Source organism: Salvelinus sp. IW2-2015, linkage group LG28 (genome assembly GCF_002910315.2).
Source record: "Salvelinus sp. IW2-2015 linkage group LG28, ASM291031v2, whole genome shotgun sequence".
NCBI lineage: Eukaryota > Metazoa > Chordata > Actinopteri > Salmoniformes > Salmonidae > Salvelinus > Salvelinus sp. IW2-2015.
In genome coordinates, this window is record NC_036868.1 from 10,024,405 (window position 1) to 10,030,457 (window position 6,053).

At 42.0% G+C, this 6,053-nt stretch overlaps 1 long non-coding RNA gene and 1 pseudogene across 1 annotated transcript; both read right to left on the reverse strand.

Moving 5' to 3' along the window:
* Positions 1 to 207: 207 nt before the first annotated feature.
* On the reverse strand, positions 208 to 2,038 carry LOC111954394 (trace amine-associated receptor 1-like; annotated as a pseudogene).
* A 455-nt stretch (positions 2,039 to 2,493) lies between these two features.
* Positions 2,494 to 6,053, reverse strand: LOC139023224 (uncharacterized). The gene is made up of 3 exons (XR_011474363.1): positions 5,970 to 6,053; positions 4,733 to 5,738; positions 2,494 to 4,607 (listed from the first exon to the last, which is right to left on the reverse strand). It is a non-coding gene; the product is annotated as an uncharacterized lncRNA (long non-coding RNA).

A 6,053-nucleotide genomic window follows, 5' to 3' on the forward strand; every position in this document is an offset into this window, starting at 1 on the left:
GTACATAATGTATTGTGTCATTTGGAGTCACGTTTTATTGATAATAATAATAGAATAGTTTCTAAAACATTTTTTATGTTTTTATATGCTTTTCTACTTGTTTTCTCCGATCTTGTCTCATCGCTGCAACTCCCCAATGTGCTCGGAGGCGAAGGTCGAGTCATGCGTCCTCCGAAACATGACCCGCAAACGTGCTTCTTAACACCCGTCCGCTTAACCTAGAAGCCAGCTGCAACAATGTGTTGGAGAAAACACCTTTCAACTGACGACCAGAGTCAGTCGCTAGAGCTCAAGTAGTCGCTAGAGCTCGATAGCCAAGGAAAGCAACAAAACGTGTCTCTGTCTCAATTCTTTTGGAGCTCACTGTATTTATTCTGAAAACAATTGTATTTCTGAAGAGTCAGCTTGAAATATTTGACCAGAAAATATTATTCTAAACGCCCTCCTGAACCAACTTGTAAAGAATGCATACACCATAGGATTAATAGTTGAATTCAAATAGCCAAGCCATATAAGTGTTTCAAACAAAACGGGTGGGGTAGAGTAACTAATAAAAGGATCAATACAGTTGATGACAAAAAAGGGTGTCCAGAATGATAGAAATACCCCCATAATGATAGCAAGTGTTTGGTGGCCTTCCTCTGTGATTTGCCTACAGGTTCTGATTGGTTGTACCCTGAATTGAGCGTGCCTGTCTCTGTGCTATAGGAAAATCTTTAGGTAGATGCTAAGCATGCCACTCCTGGGATGTAGAATGAGAGCACCGAAGCCACAATACTGACACTTTTTGTTTTGAAACAAAATACATCCTCCCTCACAGGCAACATATGACCATGCCCCAAATATTGACTCCAGAAATATCATACAAAACCCTACTGGCAGAACAGTCCAGGTGACCAGAATCATAATCAGAACAACGTAAACAGTTATTTTATTCTATAAAGGAGAGGGCGACACACTGCATAATACCGTCAATAGAAATGAAACACAAGTTAAGAATGGATGTATTGCACAACATGTATCAGTGCTGTGTGATTTTACAGAATAAATCCCCAAAATACCAGCAGCTTTCCCTGAATATACCATTCTGGGAGGCATCACTAAAACCCCAGAGAGAGGTCTGACACAGCCAGAGAGAGGATGAGGTAGTTGGTGGGGTGTGGAGCTGTTTGAAGTGGATGATGGGAATGATTACAAGAAGGTTGCCACACACTGTGAGAACAGACATTGAGCCAAGTAAGAGATAAAGTAATACTCGTATTTTGGAGGAAAGATTGATCTTTTGCAAGACCCATTCACTGATTCAAAACATAGAAGTATATTCTCAACAATATCAGCCTTGCTGAGACTGATTCCTGGTTCCATGGTCGTGGTTGAAAGAATCTTATCTGAAATATGAAAGATACATTATTGTATGTTAACATCAATTATAGAATATTTGTTGGAAATTATTACATTATGATGGATGATTTAATTAAACAAATTCAAATGCTGTATTTTTGTCACTTGATAAAATGTATTAAAATGTACATTACTTTTGCTTATTCGTTGGAAATATTACCACAAACACCGAAAGGGAAGTGTTTTMCCATTTCAAAAGATAGTTAATACATTTTTTCTGTTCAATTCAGCATACCTTACCTCTCAGCCATGCAGATGGTGATGTATCACATGTAAACCCTTTTTCTCTGGTCGCAATGTGATGCAAATGTGAACTTGYCRCTTSTGCTTTTGTACCTGTAGTCTATTACCATAATGATGATCACAATATAACGTTGACCAATCAGASWTTGCTACATTCAACTCTACATAAAAAATCTGTAGCAGAGKACTAAAGTTAATGATGTCATACTTGTAACCACTCCCTTCAAGAGGATATGATAGTATCTTTCATCAGCCACAAGGCCATCCAATCAGTTAGTTCATTACACATTTGACTGTTTTTGCCAAATTCGCTACAATAAWTTGATTTAAGGTGCTGGWTTCAATCCGTATTGCKGAAGTTCCGCATTGTAGCCCAATTGACATTTAAAAGCAATGTTCTATTCACAGCATTATCAGGAATTACCTTTACATTTTAAGKGCACTACAGCTCAGAATTTCAGAGATAAGGCTTYAATCCAGCACTACCCCACAAGACCAGACTTGTGGTTACACGTAAGAGAAATGACTGATAGGGTTATAATACCTACAGTAACCCCCTCCTCATTCCAAATATTGGTGATCCAAYTGCACCTTGATCCTGAATGATTTGTRTGCTGATATGGTAGWAGGTRACACAGAKTACACAGAACACAGAGCCATTTTAATGTGAGATCATTGCTCAGCTCTTTCGGGTTACTAGGTWCTCGTCATGTTCAGGCAAGTGCACAGATAGGGCTCAARCAGCMCCCGAGCAGCTGCTCTTTTGCCCYCTTATGAAAAAGTGTCCTTGCAGCTTGSTGGATTWWWAAAAATMGTATGAATAATACAAATGTAATAAATTGTCTCTTTTAATTTTTAATGTAACGAATTGCACATCAAACTAGCTAATTTCATGAGCTCCCGAATCTCAGAAAATGTCCCCTTCACCTGCCCTAAGAGTGCGCTCATCTGACTTGCATGTAGTGGCCACTGGCTGGCGACGCCGGGTGGGGAGACTTGAATGCTGGTAGGAGGCTATTATTGAGTTGAATCTGTCATATGTGTCTCTCACCGTTAGGGACAACAAATGGGCTAAGTCTACTACTTGTTAGTAAGAGGCAGATGTCAGAAGCAGAACAAACTCAAATCATGTAAAAATAGTTTATTTCAACAGCATAGCTAACAGAAGTGTAAAGTAACTATACTGAACAAAAATATAAACGCAACATGTAAAGTGTTGGTCTCATGTTTCATGAGCTGAAATAAAACATCCCAGAAATGTTCCACACTTACAAAAAGCTTATTTCTCTCAAATGTTGTGCACAGATTTGTTTGTTAACATCCTGTTAGTGAGCATTTCTCCATTTCCAAGATTATCCATCCACCTGACAGGTGTGGCATATCAAGAAGCTGACTAGACTAAACAGCATAATCTTTTCACAGGTGCACCTTGTGCTGGGGACAATAAAAGGCCACTCTAAAATGTTAATTTATGTCACACAACACAATGCCACAGATGTTTCAAGTTTTGAGGGAGTGTGCAATTGGAATTCTGACTGCATGAATGTACACCAGAGCTGTTGCCAGAGAATGTAATGTTCATTACTCTACCATAAGACACCTCCGARGTCGTTTGAAAGAATTTGGCAGTACGTCCAACTTCAGACCACATGCAACCTTGCCAGCCCAAGACCTCCACATCTGGCTTCTTCACCTGCAGGATTGTCTGAGACCAGCCACCCAGACAGCTGATAAAACTGTGGYTTTGCACAAGCAAAGAATTTCTGCAGAAAACCGTCTCATGGAAGCTTATCTTCGTGCTCTTCACCAGGGTCTTGTACAGGGAGTACAGGAGGGGACTGAGCACACACCCCTGAGGGGCCTCCWTGTTGAGGATCAGCGTGGCGGATGTGTTGTTGCCTACCRTTCCCACCTGGGGGCGGCCCGTCAGGAAGTCCAGGATCCAGTTGCAGAGGGAGGTGTTTAGTCCTAGGGTGCTTAGCTTAGTGATGAGCTTTGAGGGCACTATGGTGTTGAACACTGAGCTATACTCAATGAATAGTATTCTCACATAGGTGTTCCTTTTGTCCAGGTGGGAAAGGGTAGTGTGGAGTGCAGTAGAGATTGCATCATCTGTGGATCTGTTGGGGCGGTATGCAAATTGGAGTGGGTCTAGGGTTTCTGGGATAATGGTGTTGATYTGAGCCATGACCAGACTTTCAAAGCACTWCATGGCTACAGCAATGAGCGCTTTGGGTCMGTTGTCATTTAAACAGGTTACCTTAATGTTCTTTGGCACAGGGACTATGGTGGTCTGCTTGAAATATGTTGGTATTACAGACTCAGTCAGGTACAGYTTGAAAATGTCAGTGAAGATACTTGCCAGTGGATCAGCACATGCTCGGAGTACACGTCCTGGTAATCAGTCTGAATATTAACRTGTTTAAAGGTCTTACTCATATCGGCTACGGAGAGTGTGATCACACAGTCTCTTCCGCATGCTTCAGTGTTACTTGCCTCAAAGCGTGTGTGGAGTAAAGGTGGTCTAGAGTTTTTTTCCCCTCTGGTTGCACATTTAACATGCTGGTAGAAATTAGGTCAAATGGATTAGAGTTTCCCTGCATTAAAGTCCCCGGCCACTAGGAGTGCCGCCTCTGGATGAGRGTTTTCCTCTTTSCTTATGCCCCTATGCAGCTCATTGTGTGCGGTCTTAGTYCCAGCATCGGTTTGTGGTGGTATATAGACAGCTACGAAGAATACAGGTGAAAACTCTCTTGGTAAATAGCGTGGTGTGCAGCTTATCATGAGATACTCTACCTCAGGCGAGCAAAACCTCAAGACTTCCTTAGATTTCGTGCACCAGCTGTTGTTTACAAATATTCATAGACTGCCAGCCCGTCTTACCAGAAGCCGCTGTTCTATCCTGCTGAAAAGCTTAAATCCCGCCAGCTGTATGTTATTCATGTCGTCATTCAGCCACGACTCTGTGAAACATAAGATATTACAGATATTAATTTCCGTTGGTAGGATATACGTMATCGTAGTTCATCTATTTTATTATAGATTGATTGTACATMGACTAATAGGACCAATGGTAAAGGTAMATTACCCTCTCGGCATCGGATCCTTACAAGGCACCCGGACCTTCGTCCCCGATATCTCCATCTCTTACTCCTGTGYATGACGGAGAGGAGGGCCTTGTCGGGCGTCTGAAGTAAATCCTTCCCGTCCGACTCAATGAAGAAAAAGTATTCCTCCAGTACGGGGTGAGTAATCGCTGTCCTGATATCTAGAAGCTCTTTTTCGGTCACAAGACACGGTGGCAGTAATATTATGTACAAAATAAGTTACAAATAACAGGAAAAAACATACACAAGAGCACAATTGGTTACGGGATCGTAAAAAACGACAGCCATCTCCTTCGGCACCATTAACCACAAGCCATTTTACGAGAGTAGAAATCAGTGAAGCAGATATCAGAGYACAAGTTAGAATTGGGTCTAGCAACAGTAGATGGGCCACGATGTACATGCACATTTCCAGATATCATCAACAGTAATACAATCAAGGCACGGCAGAGGAAAGYMAGAGCTCTGCAGTGTTGATTTATGACATTTGAATGTGGATTAGATGGCAACAAGATCATATTGTACAGCAATTTCATCAGGTAACATGAATACAAAGCCGGTGAGAGGTGGTTKGAATWGAATGGGMGGCCAAGAGTCCGTGTAACCAATAGAGAGTCAGAGTCCCGAGTGTGGGAACAAACATAGTCTGTCCCACAGTTGGGTAACAAGAAGGTTCATAGTCAACAAAGCATGCAGGAATCATGAGGCAAATAGCAAAATACACAATAAAAAATATAATGACTTGTGGCTCAATGTCATTCGCCCCAACATTGCCTGTGTGCTGGAGTCGAGGGAAAGTTGGGAAGAGAGGGGGGAGTGTGGTGGGGGTACCTGTACCAGACAGGGGGAGACAGGCCAGGGAAGACCATGAACAGATCGCCAGGTGGAATCCAAYCACCAGTGCAGCAGGCAACGGGAGTAGGTGTCACACCCACRTGGGAGAAGCTTTTATTTCTGGAGGCAGATTTCTTGTAGAAAATGACATGTCTGTGAACGAKGGTAGAGGGCTTGTGAGACTCCTGCCATTTGTTTGACTCAAAGGCTTTGACACCTTTCACTTCACACCTCAGTGCTAATTGAGGTTGTTGGTCAGTTTCTTTCCTAGCAGCTTGGTACTTTGTAGCCTTATTTATTAKGRTTTATATAACACATTTCTCTAGAGATTATTGTCTTTTACTTTTAGCGTTCAGAAGTAGGTTCAGACTGAACTTTACTCACTCAGTGTTGTTGCGGARGGTATTTCCAGGTTCCGCTGTGTTTCTTCTGCAGGTTTTGGTTTGTTAGAAGTTTTTTTCTTTTTAC